The sequence below is a fragment of the Eptatretus burgeri genome, chromosome 9 (genome assembly GCF_056783735.1).
Source record: "Eptatretus burgeri isolate ZD-2024b chromosome 9, Ebu_testis_v1, whole genome shotgun sequence".
In the NCBI taxonomy this organism is placed as follows: Eukaryota; Metazoa; Chordata; class Myxini; order Myxiniformes; family Myxinidae; genus Eptatretus; species Eptatretus burgeri.
In genome coordinates, this window is record NC_140969.1 from 86,937,831 (window position 1) to 86,964,165 (window position 26,335).

Sequence of the window (26,335 nt, forward strand, 5' to 3'; positions counted from 1 at the left end):
ATTTTTAGGGCCAAATTTCAAAGGTCTCTCGAGATAGATATTTTTTAAACTATGAGGAATTGAAAGCTAATCTTTTGCATGGTAGGTAGAGCCATATAGATCTACATTTAAGAATTTTTCCAGCAAAATCTGAGGAGGTGACCTGGGGAGGTTTTTGAAATTTAGGTGAGTTGGCATGGAATGACCTATATACAGTATATATATATATATATATATGTATATATATGTATATATATATATATATATATATATATATATATATATATATATATATATATATATATACATATGTGCATGGCTCACAAAGTGGGTATACCTACTGTTACACAAAGGGCAAAAAAAAGTTTAGAGAAACATGAAATGCAACCCATTATATTAATCTGCATATATTCAAATTGCTAAATCTAAATTTTTAGACCTGCAGCACGTCCAGTTTTAAAGTTACCACTAAATATATACAACACTGTAAATACACATTCGAATTTCGAGCTTGGCGTCAGCGTTATGTACGGAATCAGATGAAAAAAAACAACGTAAATATTATATTTTTGGATAAGAAACAGATAATTTTTACTCTGCCTTTTAAAACAGGCTCAATATGTGACAGGAAAAAGAAAAAACAAACAACACATTTTGACAGAGTCCGATGTTATAAATTACAAAGAAAACACAGACGAGTTCAGTACCAAAGAAATCCACACTTGTAAGCGAAAAATAACGTTAAAATCGAATCTATTTCTTTTGAACTTTTGACAATAATCACTTTAAACATGAAAATAAAAACATAATTCTTCCCTCTCGGATCCTCAGAAGCACCAAAAAATTCTAGCGTTGGTTAAAATGAAGAATTATCAGACAAATGCGAGTCGCCTCGTTCGGCTCGGCATCCTCACGCTAGATTCGTAGTTATGGCTCTCGCAAAGACACGGACACGAAGACAAACGCTGCGCTTGATGGCGAATGGAAATGTGCTGACACACTTGCAAGTGCCTATTATATCCATCAATCGGGGAAGTTTACAAGATTGCAAGGTTTTCTAATGCTAGCGTTATTTGCGTCCGATGAGAGATGATGATTCGTACATAACGGGACTGACAGGAAAATCAAGACGGGATTACTTGCGCTCCGAATTTTATTTTTCTGATCACAATTTTGATCTATATTTTTCTGCCGTTAGACTGTCATATTTCTGAGAAATTAGGAATAAAAATTTGGAATAGAATTTGGAATAGAATAAAAAGGGAGATTTGGAATAAAAATCATAAGAAACATTATCAACACTGGACTCCTTATTTTTCTCGATGCAGTGGACACGAAGCGTTATGTACGAACCATTATTTCATCAGATAGGGTAGATGCCAGAAAATCCGAATAGGGAGACAGAACATCATCAAAACATAAAAGAGACACCAAATTTCACATTCTGAGTCACCACACTCAAAATAACTGTCACATAAGAAACGTACAGTAAAATAATAATTTTACCAATCAAACTGTTACATTTCGAAGGTTACAATACCCATATTCTGTTGCTTGAATTCATCTTTAATAAAACAGGGAAATGGAGAGTATGATATTGCCGGTTTCTACAGGTTCCCCAAGATGTAAACTTTCATTTCTGACCATTGATGATTTGTCTAAATACCTCATATAGTCCGGGAGCCAACCGATCAAAATTAAAAAAAAATTGCCCGGTCTGCTATAAAATTTTTGTGTTGATTTTCATAAAGAGACACCCTTTGAGTATATGAAAACCAATGTTGGCAATGGTGAAACTCTTGCGCAACAACACAGTCAACACTTTTGCGAGCCCCCTCTGATAACAAAATGTTGGCAAAAGCGAAGATGTAGGATGGGGGTAGGGGTAATTCATATTGTCCTAAAATCATAACCACTAAACCTATATACACAAATGACCCCTCATATTAAAGAGGAGTTCATTTCCTATATCACAATTGGTGTAGATTTAACCTACCTACAATTGACAAGGTTATATGTCAAACAACAAAAGATTTATGCAACTCAGAAATGCTTGACTATCAATGGGGTCAGGAACAAGAACATACTTTTACATGCCATGGTTTTAAGGAAGATAAAATTAGAAATGGATTAACACAATATTGTGACATGAAACATCCTCTTCAGAGGAAGAGTCACTCTCTGAAACAACTCCACCACATGAACCTCTCTGACCAAGGCATATGCATGTCACTCAGCAAGGCACAGCAGCCTTTTTGCATGAACATCGTTTCAGACATTTGGATAATTTGCACATGCAAGACACCGTTTTGTCTATGTTTGGCTTGGCTGGCTTAGACATGAGAATTGGGACCAGTTTTCCATTGATAAGGGTTCTGCCAAATGTTGTGGCTGGGGGAAGTGCTCGGTCACTGAGATGTGCACGTCTATACAGAAGCAATTGATACAATGCTCTTAAAACAAGGAAGTAAAACGCATCTTCTGTTGCTGGCAGTGACCTAAGGTCTAATTTTGAAGAGACAAACATATGCTGCCTGAGGGTATCCAAACAGCTGAACCCTTTTTGGCCATGCAGAGCAGTCCAGTATACTCTGGCCTCATCAATGACACATTCTGTTGCTGCCATTTCACTATCTCTTCCAAAATCAACAAGGTGGGGAAGGTTTCCTATCAGTCCCAGAGAAACCTGTGCCGCTCTTCTTTTCACAGGAACACAGGCATCATCCCAACTGACTGGAAGAGGGGCCTTGTTGTCCCTCTCTGGAAAGGGAAGGGTGATCGCCAAGACTGCAACAACTACCGAGGGGTGACGCTGCTCTCAGTGCCGGGCAAGGTCTTTGCTCGGATAATTCTTGATAGGGTTCGCCACCATCTGCTTGAGCACCAGCGTCCAGAGCAGTCAGGCTTTACACCAAAGAGGTCAACGATTGACCGTATCCTTGCACTTCGTGTCCTCACCGAACGCAGACGAGAGTTTTGGCAGGGGCTGCTTGCAGCCTATGTTGATCTCTGTAAAGCGTTTGATTCAGTGAATCGGGATGTCCTCTGGAGGATTCTTGGTCTTCGTGGGGTGCCACCGAAACTGATCGATCTGATGTCTGAACTCTACTCTGGTACTGAGAGTGCTGTGAAGTGTGGTGGTACCATCTCTGACTTATTTCCAGTTGTTACTGGAGTTCGTCAGGGATGTGTACTTGCCCCCACACTTTTCAGCACTTGTATGGACTGGATTTTAGGGAGGATGTCGGAGAGATCAAGTTGCGGTGCATCGTTTGGCAATGTCAAGATCTCGGACCTTGATTTTGCAGATGATGCAGTCATCTTTGCGGAGACTTTAGACATCCTCTTGGGGGCCCTCGAGGTGCTGAATGAGGAGTCGGAGCCATTGGGGTTACGGATTTCTTGGGTCAAAACTAAGATCCAGGCTTTCGGTGACATCTTGGATGCTGCTGTCCTGTCTGTGTCTGTTTGTGGTGAGGATGTTGAGGTCGTGGATAGATTCACTTACCTTGGCAGTGATATTCATGTCTCCGCAGGTTGTGAGCCGGAGGTCAATAGACGTCTGGGTCGGGCCTGGGGAGTCATGGATTCACTGGATCATGGGGTGTGGCGCTGCCGGTACCTGTGCGGGAGGACGAAAGTCCGAGTCTTCAGGTCCTTGGTACTTCCAGTCTTGCTCTATGGGTGCGAGACTTGGACTTTGACCAAGGATCTGAGACGGAGACTTAATTCCTTTGGTACCAGGTCTCTTCGAAGAATCCTTGGCTATCGCTGGTCGGATTTTGTGTCCAACGAGCGGTTGCTGAGAGAGACTCGGATGAGATTTGTTACCTGCATAGTCCGTGAGCGTCAGCTGCGGCTGTATGGACATGTGGCTCATTTTCCTGACGCTGATCCTGCTCACCAGATTCTCTCAGCGAGGGAGTCTCATGAGTGGAGGAGGCCAGTGGGCTGACCACGTGCCTCATGGTTGCAGCAGGTTGACCATCATCTCAAGGAGATGGGGATGGGCCTGGCATCTGCCTGGGGATGGCCAGACGGAGGCCCCTGGAGTACCGGCGGAAAGTGGACGCAGCGACGCGCTGTTCTGGCACATGCTCCCATACCTGACCTGACCTCTTCTTTTCCCCTTCTGAATGGGTAGCTCACTGTGTCACATCCACACAACACATATGTGCACAGAAGTGTAGCTGCGACATCAAGAGGATTTTCTGGTACTTCCTGCTCAACACTTCTACCAGCTCATGAATAGGTAGGTATTGATTCTGCCGTTGTATCCAGAGTTCTTGCAATGTGTTCAAGCAGCAGAAGTGATATATACACAGCATAATTATGTCTGTATCTGTTGCATGCACAACAGCTCGATGGTGATCAAGATATTCCACACAATATGCAAGATGAGCAATAATCCTTGTGTCTGCCTCTTCATGTTCTTCACAAGGTAAGTCCAGAACTGAACTTGATGCTGATGTGATGGAAAGAGTGTGACCTTTGTTTTTCCATCATACCACCAATAATGATGGTCACTCCATCTGGAATAGCTTCAGGACTCTCACAAAGGGAAGTGCCAATGAAGTTCTGAAGATTTCCTTTATTTCTTGGATTCTTCATGAGTAAATTCCAGTCCGGAATTTCTAGACTCTTGGATGGTGAGAATTGTCTTGCCTGGTCTGTCTGGTTTCTCCTCTGCTGCTCATCACCCTTCAAATATGGCTATCATCAAAATCATACTGATCACCAATGATGTTGACACAGTTGCACATTTCAGGTTTCAACTGCAGGAGCTTGCGAAGATACAGCTGGGGAAGTTCAAATGTTTTCGCACCCATTTTTTGCTATTTATTTACAAATGCCATTATGTCTACCAGATAAACTGTGTATAGGTCACTCTGTGGTAATGATGGCAGCTGTAAAACAACATCCTGCTCAGCTTAAGCAATTAGCACTGCCACGAAATCAGACTTGTTGCCTTTGCGCATTACAAACCCCTGTGCTAAGCGTGGATCAACCTCAAACAGGGATGATGGATAGTCTGTCCACTCATGGGAAAATGCAATCTGTCTTGTGACTGGGTCGGCATCTCGATAGAAACACAACACACGTGTAGTTGCAGTCTCATCTTGATAGATCCTGATTAAACTCTGTTTCCTTGATGGGTTTGATTTCTTCTGTGAGGAGAAAGTTACCAGCTTCAGTGGTTCAATCTTAATAGAGACCACCTCTTCTGCTTTCATAATGGCTTCCATGCCCTTAGCTTGAGCATGGACCAAGTCTTTTGAAGCATCCTTCTCACCAGTTGCTCTATTGAGCAGATCCACTTAGTTGTTACACTGGAATGGGTTTATCATCTGCTGGCATATCACTTTCTTGATCTCCTCAACATGCATATGTTCTTCTGTTGCCTGCTTATGTGTTTCTCCATGATGAGTAGATTCCTGTTGGCCTAGATTAGCCATAGACTTTATGTTCTCTGATACAGCTGTGAGAAATGGTGCTGTCTTCACATATTTATCTCGAGCAGCTGGTGCCTGAGATATGCCTTTGAACAGCGATGTCTTCCCTTCATTGTTGTATGTCTGCTCCAGGGCCATGTCACTCCAAACACCATTGAATTTTCCTTTGGAAGAGTGAACTGTGAAGTACCCAACCTGGATCCAGCAAACCTTAACCGAACTGTGTTCAATAGAGTAAGAGGATTTTGGGGGTAGGGGTAACTTTGGTTGACAAAAATGTTAATTTTCTCTTTAAAAATTGATAGAACTCACTCAAATTTGCTGTTTTAATTAGCCATGGATACCATGTTCATATCACATTAAGAGAAATTAGTATTCTAATGCAGCATCTGCCTATGATAAGAAAAGTTCTAAAGGCCATCTTCAAAAAACGTTATTTTTAAGGCATTTTTCACAAAATTATGTACTTTTACGAGGTTTACTTCCACAAAGGCAATTTTTTTTGTCAGTTTACAATGCACTGATTGAATTCTTACATTTAGTTCACATTTATTTTTCATGAATGTGATTTTTTAATTTTTTTAGAAATTTTATTGACAATTGCTGTTTGATCAAATTTTTCAAATCTTCCTCAAACAAAAACGTCCGCCAAAATTTTTCGCAAGAGCTTATGAATTGCCAACATTGGTTTTCATGAACTGCAAACATATATCTAAACATCCTGGGGGTGTAAAATTTTATAGCAGAGGCTGTAAGGTCCAACCCTAAAACAGCCTCGTACACAGGTTGGCTCCCGGACTAATAATAGTTTTATGTGGAATTTCCCACAAACATACCACAGCATACCCACTTTGTGAGCCATGCACATATAAATATGTATTTGTATATGTGTATGTATGTATATATTTATATATATATATATATATATATATATATATATTTATATATATATATACATATATATTGTTGTGGTTACCAAATTCGCAAACCACCATTCAGGCCCCTTAGGTGAGGTATCTCGGTAAGTGCATGTGTAGTTAGGCCCAAACCCGTTGTCTAGTGGGAATACATGTCATTTATGCGTGCTGCGACTCTTCAGGATAGCCGTTTTTCTTTTGCTATCTTTATTTTGGACCAACCGCCATGATTACCACCACAACCACAACATCAACCACCAACCACAACGCCGCTTCACCACAACCGCCATGACCTTCACGTCACACCTCGCAACCGTAGCATCGCCACCGTTCTTGCCCCGCTGTGGGTACCGGTGTTGGACTCGTGCAGGGCGCGCGTCGAACAGCGTGTACAAAATCACGGATTTTGTGCTTCAAAAACGGATCAAAAACGACACACGCCCACTTTTTGCCGTCCAATCGGTGAGCGAGGGACGATTTGGCCCCGCCTCCAGGACGATCGATATATGCAAATTTGTGGATCAAAAAGCCTTCACGCCCACTTTTTCTCGGGCCAATGGGGAGCGAGGTGAAAGGTCAAAGGGAGGGGGTCAAAGGCGAAGCTACGGGGGGATAAAAGGACCGTGTTCGTCAGTCAGGAGAGTGGAGAGTCGGGGACAAGGAGAGTCGAAGAGAGGAGAGTCGGAGAGTCCAGAGGCGGAGAGTCGGAGAGTCCAGAGGCGGAGAGTCGGAGAGTCCAGAGGCGGAGAGTAGGAGAGTCGGAAGCAGAGGGTCAAGACTTCGCGGGCGGTGGAGCTGCTCGTCGTGTGCGTTGGAGTCGGAACGGAGGGGACGAGCTGTGGAAAGGCGGCGACACCAGACGAGGGGGTGCTCGCGTCGTGCAGGAAGCTGCACCCGAGGGAGGCCGACAGCGCGACCTGGCCGAGGTGGAGACGCACACCAGGGATAATAAAGATCCTCTATACCCCGAGCATCAACAACCCCCTCCTGTTTCCCCCCGCGCTGAGATAGTGCGACCAAGGGGGCCCCTTTCCCACCCCCTACCAGACACCCTCCGCGAGGCCCGCGGGTTGGGGCGCCATCGCCGCTCCGCGTCTCATCACCAGACGGGTAGGCGCGACCCGGTCTCGGCCTCAGGCCCGCCTCATCCTTGAGGGTATTCTTTCCTTGGTTTTGGGTATGTGTTGTCGGCGCCGTCTGTGAGGTAGAATTGTATAAGTGTTGCCGTGTGCTCGGTAGTCGGTATTAGCTCTGCATTGTCTTCGCTTTTATATTTGCTTTTTGTGTAAATGGCATTGTGTTTTCGCTTTTATATTTGCTTTTTGTGTAAATGGAATTGTGTTTTTTTTGTGTGCTTTTGGTGGAATTGAATATGTGTGCTTCCCGTGTGCCACGAATAAATGTGCTTTTGTGTTGAACTGTTTCCCGCTTCGCTTCGTCATTTCTCCCATTGAATCCTCATCTTGCTTCACGTAAAGGGTTGGTAGTGGGCTGAATACGCCCGATAATTAATCGAACCGTCGAGGTCGACGATAACACCGCTCGGTTATTCTGATAGTACGGAACGGGTCGCTTAAGTGGCCCGTGTCCGAAGTCGACCTGCGGCGAGGTGCGATCGCCCGGTCTACCCTCCGCGTGGGTACTTAGGTAGGTCGAATTTGGCGAGCAACCCTATCCCACGCGGGGGCTGATTGGCTCGATCGCGGTGAGACCGAAAGGTCCACCCGTGACTGGTTCCCGGCGTTAGTCCGAGAGGGTCACGACTGGATTGTCCGTCCGGTGGGCGACGTGCCGCGATTCGAGTTACGTGGCCGTCAGCACGCCGGCGGGCGCGAATACCGCAACAATATATATATATATATATATATATATATATATATATATATATATATATATATATATATATATATATATATATATATATATATGTTAATATAGATGATATTATTGTCTTCCTTAAGAGGCCCCTCAAAATTCGTTTTGATGATTATGGTATTAAATCTGATTATTATTATTATTATTATTATTATTATATATTATATTAATATTTCGGCATGCCCCTTTTTTTGTTCCACCATCAGATTTTTGTTACTGCATGAAATGAAACAAGCTTTGACATATAGTAATGATATTTTTGTCTTCCTTAAGAGGCCCCTCAAAATTCGTTTTGATGATTATGGTAGTTAAACAGTTCATGTTCTCCATTTGCAAAATGGGAGGAATTATTGCACATAAAAGAAATAAAAATGTTTCCCATTTTTTAGAGGACCACTAAGATGAGTTCGTAAAATCTTTTGTAGAGTATGTTATTATTAATGTATGTGTGTATGTGTGTGTATTATAATGTGTGTGTGTGTGTGTGTGTGTGTGTGTGTGTGTGTGTGTGTGTGTGTGTGTGTGTGTGTGTGTGTGTGTGTGTGTGTGTGTGTGTACAATTTTGGATATTCTTTCAGCAGTAATTTCTGTCGAGGAAGTAGTTTAAAAAGCTCCTATTGCAATATATATATATATATATATATATATATATATATATATATATATATATATATATATATATATATATATATATATATATATATATATACACGTATGTGTATCTGTACACGTATTTGTATACACGTATGTGTATCTGTACATGTATTTGTATACACGTATGTCAGACGCAACTCCTGACTGTTATGATGAGCATTGCCACGGATTATATCTAACATGGTAAAACCGCAAAATCCGCACAGAACAACCCTCCCTCTGCCACCCAGACATTTGTTCCTGCTAATGCAAACCATTCAACTCGAAAGCATGTGATGTGACCAGCGGTAAGATCGAAACATGAGGAGTGTTACGAGCACTCCGCTGATCCCCATTGGACACAGTCTACACCAAAGCGTTACTTCCAATGGTGGAGGCAACGCACATGTGGTTTTACCATGTGAGACATAATCTGCGGCGATTCTCACCATAACAGTCAGGTGGTGCGTCTGATGTATAAATGACGAATGTGGTTATCATTGGCTGGATATTTATCGGAATACCATCCTGATGAGGGAAACTAAGCCCGAAATTTTGATCGGTGGTTCTGTTTGATGTTGAACTGATCATGATGACCATATAATCTTTGTTTCTTTGACAGAATCACCAGGCTGAAGCCTCTGTGTTGGAGGTGATGCTTTGGTGTGGACTGTGTACAATGGGGATCAGTGGAGTGCTTGTCCCACTCCTCTTGCTTCGATATATATATATATATATATATATATATATATATATATATATATATATATATATATATATATATATATATATATATATATATATATATATATATATATATATATATATATATATATATATATATATATACATATATATATATATACACATACATATTCATTTAAAATGTCTGATGTATGCATAATATATATATATATATATATATATATATATATATATATATATATATATATATATATATATATATGTACTGTATATTGCAATAGAAGCTTTTTAAACTGTTTCCTTGACAGAAATGACTGCTGAAAGAATATCCAAAATTAGACAACATTGGAGCATGAGAGGACCACCTTGGAAATATGTTTATAATATGGCTGATAAGTCTGGCTCGAATGCAAACTATTTTTTGGCGAGGTGCTCTATGCGAACATAGAACATGATATTGTGAAGTTTTTGTGGTGAAATACAAAATGGTATTTATTTTAAAGTAAATTATATTTTACAGGTATTTATTGAGTTGCGACTTCGCTGCTCCTATGAGTGTGTCAGGTGCCGCTGTGGGTACGGATGCACATTGTTTAAAATTTTGGTCATAACTTCAAAATGAAGAAAACAAATTGGTTGCAGCTCACCACCAGCCATCTTGCGATTGTTGATTGAAAATAGTTTCGCTCATCATTATTTGCAAAAATAAAAATCTAAGAGGATGGACAAACAGCACATTACAGTTTTAAGAGCTTTTGCATAAATTTAGCAAATGTTCAAAAAATTATTTCAAAGCCGAACCAAGCGAGTTTATTATTGATTTATTTTTGTACGTTGATGGAAGGGTCTGGCCTTTGTGAGATCCGAGAGGAGTTTTATGGCCAAAATGCAGGAGTGCATAATTATTTTACAAGGAAAATTTATGTCTCAAGCTTTCCATGGACGTTTGATCGTGGATGCATGTTTTAAGTGCATAAGTAACTTCACAAGTATTCTCTGAAGAGCCTCTGTATCCATCTTATTCACCTCCTGCATTCTCTTCGACCTCTCATCCTTATCTACGCACCCCTTGTTGTCTGTCTCATCTATTTTGTCCCTTGGCCCTACTGTTGGCTTTTCCTCCTTCTCTTTCTCCTGTTCCTTTTGTTGTGTGCATCTTGATCTGTTCTGTGTTCTCGATCTTCCATGGGCCTTGATGCTGCATACAAAAGAAAAAGAGAATATAATCAAAGCAACTTGAAATATCTTAATAAAGCATCAATATCATACTTGACGCTAATGTCCCATTAAGCAACAATACAAGAAGTCATTTCATTTGAGATACTATCTTGAAATTGGCAATGCACCGGACACGAAGAAGAGTCAGTTTTGTGGTGTTGTTCATAAACTCATTGCAGATTACACAGGATCATGGAACTTGCATCTTCATGCTGCCTATGAGAAACTGTCCACTTTTGCAGCTACTGATCATTGTACAACTACTTGAAATCAGCCTACTGGTACCTGCAGAATATGATTAACTTTCCCACAGATAATCTCACTGTTTCCTGCATGTTTGAAAATAGATTCCACGTGATACGAATAAATGACAGGTGCTGAGCTGGACGAGCTCACAATCTGGTGATTGAGCAAGTTCTGATAAGGTCATTTAAAAGTACAGGAGGTCTGACCTGATATGGAGAAGTGGTATGACTGTGGTGAATAGGGAAACTTGGGCTTTGTCAGTGCCACTGTCTTCAGAGATGTGCAAAGGGGAGAGATCTCAATCAACAGGATTCATCAGGGAGTGGTCTGCAGAGTCGAGTAGGACAAAACACTACTCAAAATGTGGCATGTGCAACGGTTATATGGGTTTGCAGAACGTCACATTAACAGCCACTTTGAGTCAGTCGATTCTGACTTTACTTCAGCATTACAAATACAAAACTGGTCAAAACAGGACATAAGCAAAGCAATCTTTAAAATGAGGCATCCAGACTCTACACTTGAACTCCATGGACAACCATTGCCTGCTTGTCCTTCCTGTGCTGACACCAGTATTTCCACTATTATTATCACACCCTAGAAAATTGCTAAGATTATTCAAGGGGTTGACATCTCAACAGCGGCCAGACCAGATTGAATCCCTGAAATATGTGACTTTCAAAATGATGTATGAATGCTATTGAGGCTGTTTACAGTGACTTCTTTCTGCTCACCAGGCACTTTTAACCTGCCATTGCTTGCACGAAATGTGTAATTAAAATCATCTTTCACACATAATTTTCAGCATTTAGACGAAAGAGTGGCAATTCCTAGATGGTTAACCATAACTGTTCTGTTCCTGAATGCAAAACGGACTCATGGAAATATAGGAAATACGATAAATATCTGTGGATGAGAGATGTTGAGTTTCTACTTTTTCCTCTTACTTTGTTTTTACACAAATAACCTGCCTCCTGGTATACCCTGCACCTGCGGAAAAATGTGCTCTCGGAAAATTTCAGGCACGTATAACCCACACACACATGTACCCCACAAGCCAGCTTTCCGCTCCACATGACCGGAAGATACGCGGTCTCCATATTTCCAGCAGCAGACATGGCTTTGTTGTCAAGTGCCAACGAATGGCTGTTTTCAAATACGACTGCAGTAAATAATCAATTGACATTAAAATGAATATCCTGAGAAAGGGTTGTTGTAATAATAAAAATTTACTGTACTACCCATCTGTTAAAAACCACCGTGGTTTCCGGTACCGATGTGACCGGAAACCCTGCTGCTCATCCATTATAAATGTATATATATATATATATATATATATATATATATATATATATATATATATATATATATATATATATATGTATATATATATATATATATATATATATATATATATATATACACGCTGTAGGCTGTTGAATTTATATCGATTCCCGAAATCGTCCATATGACAACAAGTCCATGCCATGCAATGTCTGTTGGCAGTACAAGTAAGAGAAAAGGAAAAAAAAGAAGTTTAATGTCCCTATTCAAACAAAAGGATTGTCAGTTTGCAGAAATGTATGACAACAGTGAGGTTGGTTTTGCATTTGATTTATGCAAGACAATTTGCCAGTTCCTTAAATATCTTTGGAATTAGATATGCAGTTTGAGCCTGACATTCGTGGGGGATACGTTCCTGGAAAATTCCATGAATTTTGACTTTCGAATGTCAGGGCATAATTTGAATGGGAAAAAAGGGGGGGGGTAGATTCATGGTGGTTTGTAATTCATAAGGGAAAATTTAAACTTTAAAACTGTCATATCGAACAGATTTTATAATTTTACGAACACAAATGTACATCATTGCAGTTTCATGAAAAATGCTTACAAATAAAGACAAACAACAACAGTCGGTACTCTTTCCAATTTTTATTGAATATGTGACATAACTTTTGATGTGATGATGATGATGATGATGATATGTTAAAATCCAGTTAACTCTGTGGAGGACGTTGATGAGTTGTTCAAAACTGTGAGCAGACATTTTGTGGGAGCACAATACATTGCCAGTGAAAAAGGAGAACCTAACGTGGTGTGTGGACATACAAATAATATTTTCCAATTTAACCCTAGATTTTGACATAATGATTAAGGCCATGAGTTCTGATGGTCAAATATGGAATCAGATTTCGAAATATCAGCTTTTAATAAGCCTATATAATACATTATTGAATCATGCCAGGAACCAATTACATTTCACCGAGCCTCAAACAGCCAATCAGCATAAACCGTGAACAGATGAATGGACAGCCATCTCTCTCTGTCATATATATATATATATATATATATATATATATATATATATATATATATATATTTATATATACATATATATATATATATACATATATATATATATATATATATATATATATATATATATATATATATTTATATATACATATATATATATATATATATATATATATATATATATATACAGGCATCCCCCGTTTATCGCGGGGGTTACGTTCCAAACCCCCCCGCGAGAAGTGAAAATGTGCGATGAATGGATGCCTCCCAAAAAAATCGACTCGTCTGGTCTGGTCGTCTTGGCAGTGATCGGGTTCGAGGTGCCGGAGATCGACTCTGGTCTGGTCGCCTTGGCAGTGATCGGGTTCGAGGTGCCGGAGATCGGCTCGTCTGGTCTGGTCGGTTTGGAGGTGCTCGTCCAACCGCGGAAAACCTTTTTCCTTCCCGAAGCATATCAAGCACCTTAACCTTCTCCTGGAGCGTCAGGACCTTCCTCTGGCGCTTCGGTTCCTTGCAGAAGCCTTTGAAGGTGCAGGGCATTTGAGCTTGGAGAAAAAACGGAGAAAATATTCGAAGTTCACAAGCGAAACTTTGTCTCATGCGTTGTGTGACTGGTCGAGCGCCACGCATTATAATTTATTGCTTAAATAATTTATATATTATATATTATAACTACCGCGATGCACCGGGCGTAGTGGCGTGTGCCTGTAATCCGAATACTCGGAGGCTTGGGTTGGAGGATCGCTTGAGGACGGGAGCTCTGCGCTGGGCCACGCTATGAGAGGGTGTAGGGCAGCCCAGAATCATGGCGAAACCCAATCCTTATCCCTGTGTTGTAAGAGGCGACCAGGGTTGCGTCAGGAAGGGCATCCGGCGTAAAACCTGTGACAAATCAGTATGCGGATCATAACGGATGATCCGCTGTGGCGACCCCTAACGGGAGCAGCCGAAAGAGGAACAACAACATTATAACCACGATATACCTGTTGAATCCGCAGAAAAAATTAGTTAGGTTCCAAGGGAAAACCCGCGATGAACCGGGGGCGCGATAGGTGAACCGCGATATAGCGGGGGATTACTGTATATACATATGTATATATATATATATATATATATATATATACATATGTATATATATATATATATATATATATATATATATATATATTGGACCCGGGGTCGGGGGCGAAGATCATGAGGGGTGAACTACCTCAGGTTCCCAGCAGACTCTCTGGAATCGCAGGCCGTCGCACACGAATAACTTCGTGACGCGGCAGGTCGCTAATTGACTGTGAATGCTAATAACTCGACCACGTGACATAGGGTCCTCCATCTAATACCGTTTACCTAAAGGTCACATGATCTAATTATCGGGGGACACACCATCGCTACGCACTGGATCAGTTGCTCAAACTCGATCACCTTACCGGACCAGATGCAGCTGAGCGGAGGTGCCAAGCACCTACCAGTGAGGAAACAGGTCATTGGGGAATAATGTCCCGGCTAAACTCGGATGTGGGCCATGCTGGACCAATGGAAGAAAACATGAAAACGAGCTGGGAAGATTTCTATACAAAGCAGTTATTTACAATCAAGTGAGGAAAAGTATGTGGCACACTGAATGAGGTTTTATTTTACTTATTGCAGGGGAAAGTAAGGAATTCATGGGGTGCGGCAAAAGAGAAGCAATCTTACAAAAGCAGACAGAGCAGAGTTATCTCCCATTATATCTTCTACAATCTTAATTTATGCCAAGACAGGCACCATCTCAAACACACACACACACACACACACACACGTACACACACATACACACACACACACACACACACACACACACACACACACACACATACACACACATACACACACATACACACACATACACACACATACACACACATACACACACATACACACACATACACACACACACACACGCAAACCCGAGGAAGATTAGCTCGCCCAGAGAGAAAGAAAGCAGGTGAGGTTAAATGACCTCTCAATACCTGGCGTGGTCGGCAGACCAACGCAACTCAGAATTCTTAGGGAGAGGTAGGTGGGAGGAATACTGGTTGTGTCTAAGATGTGGGAGTGAGAGGTGTGGTTTAGTGCGATGTGGGGGGTACGCTGTCATGCCAGAGGAAAATGGGATTGCAAGTCAGAAACATTCTTCTTTGTGCATCCACAGAAGATGGGATAGAGGGGTGGATAGAGAGAGAAGAATAGATGCGTGAGGAGAAAGATCCCTAACCTTCCTCTATAAAGGTCTGTATGTGTAGCGTGTACCTCGAGCAGACTTTCCGCGCCACCCAGGGGCTCTCTCATAAGCCAAAATGCACACCCGGGACCCGAATCAAACTCTCGGATCACCCTTCTCGCAACCCCTCCTCATTCCCCCCCCCCAGTCTTGCCATGGTCTGGCGACTGGATGAGGGCTGTATCAATTCCGGACGCTCACCCGGCACATCCCTGGTGAAACGCGGTGGAGATATTAGTGTCTGTTGCGTGGTCGAGCCTCACGCAGCGCCGAGGACAATCTGACGCCACGCGGTGCTCCTCAAAATAGAGTGGTGAATTGTTACGATGCAGAAGTATGAGGGGGTGCGGGAATATTTTTCCCGTGTGCGGAGGTGTTTGTGGTCAACGTGTTGAGATTTGGTGAGTAAGGTGTGAGGTGCCATTTGGGAATTGGCGTGCAGATTTGAATGAAATATTGGCGCGCGATTCCCTTGCACAAGTTGTATTGTGTGCAGTGGGCATGTGGATGATCCGAGTCACGGGAGGTATCGTGGTGTGCTTGTAAGCAATTGTCTATTGAATGGCATGTGTGCTTGCATGCTTGTTGTACTATGGCTAAAAGGAAAGGGTTCGAGTACGGATAAGAGACATTTATTAGACATAACTACGAGACAAACACAATGCACTTTGTCCTGTCAACACATTAGACACGAGGGGAGGACTAACTACAGGAATACTAATGAAATAACTGCCTGGGGTTCACTATGTTGGGTGCCATTGCCTTAGAGGCATGCGGTTTTGCAGAACCGCAGCAATATATATATATGTAATATATATCGGCCATAACAGCCCAAAGAGTTCCTACTCCCCCCACCCCCAAATCCTCCCAAACATGATTAATCGTAAATATCACAATTTGCATTTTAAACTTACCATGTGTATTGACCAGCCCCGAATATGACCTTCCTATCGGTGTTAAGAAGCAACCAAACCAGATGCGGTGTCTCCCCCTGGGAAGTTTGCTTGAATGTTGAGAATGATGGCATCGTCTTTCCAATAGCAGATGTTCATTAAATATATCACTAAGCCTGCCATGTTCACATGCGGTAATCCCACAAGGTTCAAAGACCACTCATTGGCAGTGATGGTCGAAATGCTCCTGTTTACGAACCTTCTGGTCTTGCACCAGTTTATGTCCTTGGGAGCTGCAAGCTATCGCTTTTTGGTGAGTTCAGCGAGTTCTCCAACTCTTCTTTTGCAGAGGCACACCCCATTTTTGCAGTTATATTTCCAAGTATTTTCGGCTTTTTTTTTAGATTTAGAAGCTTTGTAAGCCATTTTAGGTAGCAATCCTTATCTTGCACGCACAATATACATTCAGCTGCCACGATGAACCCTAGTGCTAGGGATTTGTGCCCATGTCACCGAGTATTCTGGAGCCGGTTACGTCATTTTGAAAGCCGCATATTGCTCTGAAAGTGTGTTCACCAGAACTGTCTTCTGTTCTCTCAGAATTGTATCGCTTGTGTCTGTCAAAACTGTTTTCATCTTCCTGGAAGCAGGCTTCTATAGTCCCTGTCTTTAAAGGCTCCAGTGAGACATCGGATCCTTCCAACTATCAGCCTATTAGCCTTCTATCCATAATGAGCAGTGTTTGAATCCTTGATCAAACTGCAACTTATGAGTCATGTGGAAACCCACAACCTCCTGACTGATGCCCACTATGGCTTTCGACATTCAAGATCGACTGGTGATGTTCTATCCATAATCACTTAACACATGAATAGTATTTTGGATCATCGTGGTGAAGCCTGGTATTTGCTCTCGAAATCTCGAAGGTTGTTGACAAAGTGTGGCACAAGGGGCTCATACACAAGCTAAAATCATATCGCATTTCTGGAAAATTGCTTTCCACGATTTCTGACTTCCTTGCAAATCGCCAAATATCTGTGGTCCATGAGGGACAGTCACCCCCTTTCCATAATATTAATTCTGGTGTTCCTCAGGGTCTGTGTTGGGTCCTACATTGTTTTTGTTATGTACCATTGATCTGTCTGATTGTATTCTTTCACAGTAGACAATGAAAGAGAGTAGACAGAGTAGAGAAATGTGCTACCAACCTGGCGGGACAGGAATTGGCATCATCCTTGGAACCTCTCATTCCGACGCTTTGTTGCTTTATTGAGTCTTTTCTATAGATATTTCCATGGAATGTGCTCTGAGGATCTCTCACAGGTTATTCCACCTGAGCGTACTTTTAGTCGCTTAACATGTTTGCCAGTTTCTTCCCATCCATAAAGTGTATCTGTCCTGAGGAGTAATATGAGGTACTATTCTAGTTCCCTCCCTCCCCCCACCCACATACTACATCACTTTTTAACTTTTTCCTTGTGTCCTGCTTTCCCCCTCAATCCTAACCTACCTCAGTTGAAGAGGAATGTAAATAGATTTCTTCTTTCTGTTTAAAATCCATACTTTCCTTTATGTAGCCTCCACCTTGAGTGGGCCTTTGGCTTTGTGGTGGGTGAAATTCCATGCAAAACCTAGTAAGGCAGTATAAAAGTTGGAAAAAGCTGGAAGCATTATTGCTTATGATTGGTACTCCATCGGCATTCATTTTAAGCCAATTTTGCAGTTGCAGCAACAGAGCCATTCTCTCAGTATGACATCATATATTGATGGAAAAGAGACTACGAGAACCAATTGAGGAGAAACTCAACAGACCAACAGCAAGGATTTTGTCTTCAACCAGGATATCAGCATATTGTGGCCTACACCATTATAATGATACCATTGGCTGTTTAACATCTACAAGCAAGTGCTACCACGCAGGACAGCCATTTCAACATCCCCTTTGAAGGAGAGCACACTTTATGTCCAGAATTTTAACTTATTATTGCCGAATACACGCATTATTAGAAAGCAAATGCAAATAAAGTTTGTTGGTTGCATCATTTGAGTTAAATGTAATGGAGTGTTCATGATGTAAATCTTTTGAAGCCATAATGACACCATGTTACTTTTCCCCACAAGCCATTACTTGAATAGATTCAAATTGGGATATTATTGCTTAAATATGACGGTCAGAAGATTAATATTGTTCTGAAACCGCTCCAATGCCACCACCCGCTGCCAACATAAACTGAACCAATTGTCATGTCAAGGGCAATGTAAAAACCATCCATGCGTAACTATTGTTGTTATTTTAGGAGTCATCCTTCCATTGTGTAAGTGATTATTTCCTTTCAATTTTTGTTGCCAAATTTAAAATAAGCCAAAGCTATGACATGCCAGTTTAAAGTACAGTACTCTTTATATCATTAAATTATAAGGAAACTAAACTCCAACTTCAACAATTGAGAGTCACGAGATGTCATCATTTTGAATGTTTTTTAAACTTTACTTCCTCATGTGAAAACTACCGCACCATTAAGCAGTCAATGGAACCTTACAGTGAATCTGCCATTATTATTTGTATAAGCAGTCATATCCTGCCTTTGAGAGTCCATGATTGATTGTGAAAACATGTGATGTAAATATGCATTTTAAAGCGAATCACAGACACACAAAGACACAACAAGGCTGCTTTTCCAGAAATTACTGAGTTGGGGAGGGGGCATTAGATGGAGGGGGGTTGAAATTTGAGCTTCTCTTTGCTTTAACTTGTTTAATAATATGTATGGTTCAGCTCACAAAGACTTCCCTTTCTTTTGATGCCAATATTATCGAAATTGTACAAACAAGGAAATAAAAAATTAAAAATTGCTTACCTCGATACATTTGCAAGTCTTAGCATATCTGGAAAGTACTTTTCATATTATTGCACGAAAAATGGTTCTTTTTTCGAAAAAAAAAAAAACCCAAACACATCCTTCATAAAGAATGAGTCTTATTCATTCAGATTGGTGTTTATAGTTCTCGCCGGTTTTTTTCTTTTCTTTCCAGAGGCAAGGCTTATGGAGGAGCAATGGTATAACTGACACTGAGGCAAATATCAAAGGAATGAACGAACAGGAAAAAGGAGAGGAAGGAGGAGAGGAAACATTGAAGCCAACAAGTAAGGTGGTTGAGTTACATAAGGTTTAATAGGGCTAATAAACATCATTAGTAAGAACTGAGATAGTGGTGCACCGTCTGCTTGAAATGCCTGGAGGGAAAAGTGAGACAGAACAGACTCTGGAAGGTGGTTCTACAGATGGGAGAAGCAAGGAATAAGAGAGTTGAGGTGTATAGTTGGTCTAGATTTTGGAATATTAACCAGAAGGGGTTACTCAAAGAACACGTGCATCCTGGAGTTGCCTGGGAGGATCGGAGGACTGAGAGAGCAGAGGGAGCAATGTTGGAGAATAGATGGTAGAAAACAGAGAGATGACCGACCTGCATGTGATGTAAGAGCAACAGACCTTGTGCTTCGACCTCAGCATGGGAAATTCCAGAATCCAGAGAGACAAGTGAAGATGGAATGCCAGACAATAGTGGAGAGCAATACTCCATTGAGCTATGGACAAAGGCCTTGTAGACTGTGAGTAGCTTTGATTTTCCAGCAAAAGACTGGCATCGACCGAGGATGTCTGCACTGCCCATGATCCAGGCATCGTCAGATTGGCAGAGGATGTCATTTCTGTCTGCACTGTCCATGATTTGCCAACAAGCAATGAAACCGGTCTGGCAGCTGAGGGGGTGTGCAGCATTGGGATTCTCATATGTGTACTATTTTTGAACATCTTTACAGCTGTGGATGAACTCTGGGAAGGGTTTAAAACAGCAAAGGGCTTATCTTGGGTAGCTTTTCATGGTTGCTTTTTGCAGCTTCTTCGGCTAGAAGAGCATGGTAAGAGTCGATATATATGTATATATTTTTATCGAAACATGTGGAGTGTGACGAGCACTCCCCCGATCTCCATTGAACATAGTCCTACACCAAAGCATCACCTCCAACGTCATACTCCACATGTTTCAATTTACCTGCCCATCACATCACGTGCCTTCTGGTTGAATGGTTTGCATTAGTGAGAATAATCATCTGTGTGACAGACGGACGGTTGTTCTTTTCGGATTATGAGGTTTTACCGTGAGCCATAATCCGCAGCGATGCTCACCATAACATTCAGGAGGTGCTTCTGACATATATATATATATATATATATATATATATATATATATATATATATATATATATACACATATATACACACAAATATACACTCGCGATACCCGTGCACATTCATGGGATAGCAGTACAACATAGCTGGTAGCAGGCGACAGACCGTACACGGGGAATGACAAAAATTCGCATTGTGCAAAATGCAAGTGGTACTATGGAACGCCAACACTTCCCAAACATTGGCGGCATGTCCGCTAAGTGCCACAGCAATTTCATAGGGATCGTGTGACGGCGAGCCGAGTTTTTAGTGTGCAAGCTTGGTATTATAATAGAGAAATATGTATATATATGTATATATATATATATATATATATATATATATATATATATATGTATATATATGTATATATATATATATATATATATGTATATACATACATACATACATACATATATATCTATATTAATATTTCAGCACGCCCCTTTCTTTGTTCCACCATCAGATTTTTGTGACTGCATGAAATGAAACAAGATTTGGCAGATACACTAATGATATTATTGTCTTCCTGAAGAGGCCCCTCAACATTCGTTTTGATGCATTTTCACAAACTCCAACGGATTCCATTCAAATTCGGTACGATTATGGCTTTTGGTCCAACTTTGGTCATTGGCTATAATTTTTTTCCATAACACCTCCGTTATTCGAAAAAAATCGATAAATCGATATCCCTTATGGGATTTTCCATTCAAATCCACTCAAGTTTAAGGCCTACGGGGGACGCAAATTTCCACTTTGCCCCGGGCGCTGTTTACCTCTGCTACGCCAAGCTGTTAGGGTTAGGGTTAGGGTTAACTACCCTAACACGAACCCTAACCCTAACCCTAACCCTAACAGCTAACCCTAACCCTAACCCTAACCCTAACAGCTCACCCTAACGCTAACCCAAACCGCTAACCCTACCTGCTAACCCTACCCCTAACCGCTAACCGCTAACAGCTATTCAGGAAATTTGCAAGAAAGCCCGGGCAACGCCAGGCATTACTACTAGTATATATATATATATATATATATATATATATATATATATATATATATATATATATATATATATATATATATGTATATATATATATATATATATATATGTATATATATGTATATATATGTATATATATATATATATATGTATATATATATATATATATATGTATATATATGTATATATATGTATATATATATATATATATATATATATATGTATATATATGTATATATATATATGTATATATATGTATATATATATATATATATATATATATATGTATATATATGTATATATATATATATATATATGTATATATATGTATATATATGTATATATATATATATATATGTATATATATGTATATATATATATATATATATATATATATATGTATATATATGTATATATATATATATATATATATATATATATATATATATATATATGTATATATATATATGTATATATGTATATATATATATATATATATACATACAGCTGCTGTCTTCCTCGTAGATTGATGGGTACTGTACGACACAATGTGGCGTTGTCTGCCAAAAAGAAGAGGGCTTTTCAGAGCATCGGGGAGGTCGTTAATATACATTATACAGGGTGTTGCAGAAAAGCAGATTTTTTGAAACAATATTTAATTTGCATTGTTTTGTTACAACTATAAGTTAATCAGTCATATTAGACTGGTGTTGGCTTAATGGTGAAGGTGGTGGCTTAAGATCTTAGAGTCATGAGTCTTAGCTTTTATTTTATACCCATTGAAATAACACCAGGTGGGTTGACACAGCCTGTCATTATTCCGAGGTCAGTAAGTCCCAGATTACTGCAAAAAGGGAGCATTGCATCAGCGGCACAGGTGCACTCGCAGAAATGATGCAACCAGCAGCCACAGGCTGCATACAAGATGAATGAATGAATGAATCATTCATACGGGTCAACTTGTTCACCATCAATTTCAATGCAAAGTGATATTCTCATCCAGTTACATTCATGAATTGTGTGCAGTAAATCTGGATCAATTCCACCAAATGCTGTTATCACAGCATTTTTCACTTCCACTGCTGTCTTTGGATCAGCTGCTATCACCTTTGGTTTAATTATTCCCCAGCCAGTGTTGTCACAGGATGTTAAGTCAGTGCTTCGAGGTGGCCATGGTACCGGTCCAAATTTCCCTTCCCAACGTTGTGGAAAATATTCGTTCAGAAAATTTCTTATTGGGACGGCTGTGTGTGCCTGAGAGCCGTCTTGCTGGTAAAGTGCAGTTTCTTGTGCCTCTAAACGAACAAGTGTTGGCATTAACTCATCTCTGTACCTTTGAGCAGTAATTCTTTCATCAATAAAAATGTACCGACATGATTGGCTTTATTCATTCCTGCCCAGTGCCCATATCATTACCAATGTGGGACGCTGCTTAATTTATTGTTGAAAATGAGGATTTTCTTTGCTCGAGAAAACAACATTCTTCATTTTGAAAATCCCCATAAACTTCACATTCCTCAGTGAAAAACGTACTGAGTCTTTAGCTGTGGCTGGCGTTTTTATCAATTCCGAACAGCTGATGACACAAATTTCCTGATCAAGTGGTGATAAAAATTGGATTAATGTTGGCTTCAACCCTCTTATGCCTTCACTCTTCAGACACCGTTGCACTGCTGATTTAGTTACCTACAGTTCAAATGAGCACTTGCGAATACTCTTGATCAGAGATGTTGTCACTGATACCAAAATTGCTTCTTTATCAACAATGGATGGATGTCCTGCGTGCGGTCTGTCATTTAATGAATCTGTGTTAATGAGTTTGTCATGCCATTTCTTGATTACACATCCATCTGGTGGTGTTCCATTCTCTCAAACCTTTCAGCAAGCTTTTGCTGAACTCCTTCCATTGAATTTTTGCCTTGAGCACAATCATGCCAAGTCACTGCTGCAATGATCCGATATTCACACGTTGTATGATCACTTTGATCAGCTGTTATGATCGGACAAAAATATAAATTTAGCAGGTGATAAAAGAAGGTTTTTAAAATTAAGATTACATTTTGAAATATAACTGCTAATGTGATTGGTTAAATAATTAATGAAATAATTCAACAGTTATGCCATTGGTTGACTATATTTTCAATACAAAAAAAATGATAAAAATTTAAATTACTTATTTTATGTTCCATTATGATTTCTGGGACACTTTGTAGAGGAGGAACAAGACTGGGCCCAAAACACTGCCTTTGGAAACTTTAGCCCCCACTGGAATAGGGGAGGAGAGGATTCCATTAATGGTAACACATTGACTATGTGAGTGGCGGAAGTCAGAAATCCAGGAATGAAGGTGATCTATGCCACAGGCAAAGAGCTTGGCAAGCAAAGCAGGATGCCAGACTGCCTAATGCCTGAGATATGTCCAAGGGGATGATCCTAACATTTTGTTTAAGATTGAAGGCCTCCATACATTGCTGAGAGAGGAGCAGCAGCATGTCGAAAGTTGAGTGACCGCAGCATGTCGAAAGAAAAACCAGGAAAGACTTGACATCAGAATTACAAGCACTGATGAATTCCATAGCTTTGCTAGTAATTGGAAGCAAGCTCATTGGTTTATGATAAGCCAAATGTTCTGAGCTAACTCAAAGTTCTGAGAGCACTAAATGTCCAACCGGTGGACAGGTGTAGTCCACACTTGCATTTACTTATAAGATAAAGCACCAGTGATACACAGAGCGCATCGGCATGGCGATGTACAGAGCAAAGCAACTGATGACTAGCTCTTCTTCATCACTTTGGAATCTCCTTTTAGCAAACTTATGTACTCAGATTAAAAACATTGGTGAAAGACCCCCCCCCCCCAATCTACAAACAGGTTCTACAATCATTAGTCGCTATAAGGTGCTCGTTAACTAACAGCTGGTTCAATATCCAGGAGTAATCAAAAATTCCTCGAATTCTCATGATCTTTCCACACAGCTTAAAATCGACCAACAATATTATATCTTTTCATCCTTTTACTCCACTCAACTTTTGGAATAAACACCTCATCCCAACAAACATTTATAGTCATATATATTATCAACAATTAATTCCACGTCGAATCTTAATCATACGCAGGTTAACAATGCACTGAATCCAAACACCACAAAACAGTCACTTGTAAATACTTGCTGACACCAATGGTGCAATGGGAGAATATCTGCAGGTGTTTGTGACTGCATTTCAATGTATTGCTCGAGTGGAAAGTTTGTCTGGCTGTTTGTCTGTGAGCAGGATATCTCAAAAAGTTGTCGACGGACTTGGACGAAATCTGGTGGGCAGGTTGGATGCGTGACAAGGACGAATCGATTCGATTTTGGTGAGGATCTGGATCCGTATCTGGATACGAGGATTTTTTTTTTGTTTGAAATTTTCATGTAATTCCTCATCATTGAGAGATGGGGCCAAAATCGATATATTGTATGATATTTGAGAAAAGTTATTGACGGGTCATGACAAAACTTAGTGGATGAGTTGCGTATGTGACAAGAACAAGCCAAATCAATTTTGGTTCAGGTCCGGATCCAGATCAGGCCCATCAGTGAGATATAAAACGTAAACTGTTCAACCTGGCCGAGGTATGCACTCGACCGAGTGCCATTGTAGTTTTATTTAAATTTAATTACTGCACATACTTGAACACTGTACAAATACAAATTGCCTTTCTGGTACTTTCAAAGCCTTTCAGTTTTGCAGTACTTGGGCATGTTAAATAAGATGGTGGACATAAAGGTGGTATTTTAGACTGCTTAAAAAGGGCTAAACTTATGGAATTTTTTTAAAACGATCTTTAAAAATTATTATTTTAATTAAATTGAATCATATACTTGAAGATTTAGGGCAGGATAACGTGTTCTATGAACTCTCCAGTTGGATATGCTTTTTAGATTGGAGTAAATTATTTTTTCTCTCTCATTTACATTGTGTCACATGAACAAACATTTTATACATCTTTGCCCATTAAGGTTCCCACCAGTTTGAGCCAGCCCAGAGAAGATGCAGTTTGAATTGCGAGTATCGATTGAAATTCCTTGAATTCCGAGACTGATGCCACCTCACTGTGTGCTGTGTAGAAGGTAATGGATTTCTTATCCAAGCAGACATACATACTCCGATGTTGTGAGAATCATAGTTCCAATGTTTGTGAAGTTAAAAAAAATAAACTAAAGAAAAACAAATCCTTTAGCATCTCCAGTAGGGCCTATTGCTTGGCAGGTTAAGTATCCAGCCAACTGGTTGGATAAAAAGATGGTTGCATATCGGGTGATCAACTGAACTCTTTTATATTCAGGGTTCTGAGTAAGGATTATATTTCCGTGTTCATGAATTTTCAGCAATACTTGTTCATACCAATGCATGGGTAAAGCTTATATTGCCCTGTGAATTTTTTTTTGGTTTCACAAATGTACATGGTAACATTATAAAAAAAAACAATAACCTAGATAACATGAGTAATGGCCATGTTGTGCTCTCGTATATTGGCACCTGGCCAACATGGCCTCTAGCCAAAAAACTATGAACAAGGATTTGTAGTGATGTTTGCCATAAAACATTCTGATTCTGATGTTTCAA

The 26,335-nt window shown here is 40.2% G+C and overlaps 1 protein-coding gene across 5 annotated transcripts in view; it reads left to right on the top strand.

The window, feature by feature from the left end:
• Positions 1 to 26,335, top strand: part of LOC147020545 (leucine-rich repeat and fibronectin type-III domain-containing protein 4-like) — a 365,929-nt gene that overhangs the window by 59,399 nt on the left and 280,195 nt on the right. For 3 of the 5 annotated variants that reach the window (XM_085895970.1, XM_085895971.1, XM_085895969.1), the window contains one exon: positions 25,729 to 25,839. The exons of the other annotated variants lie outside the window; for them this stretch is intronic. The gene's annotated coding sequence lies outside the window, so the exon portion shown is untranslated. The remainder of the gene's footprint in view (positions 1 to 25,728; positions 25,840 to 26,335) is intronic. 5 annotated transcript variants of the gene reach the window in all.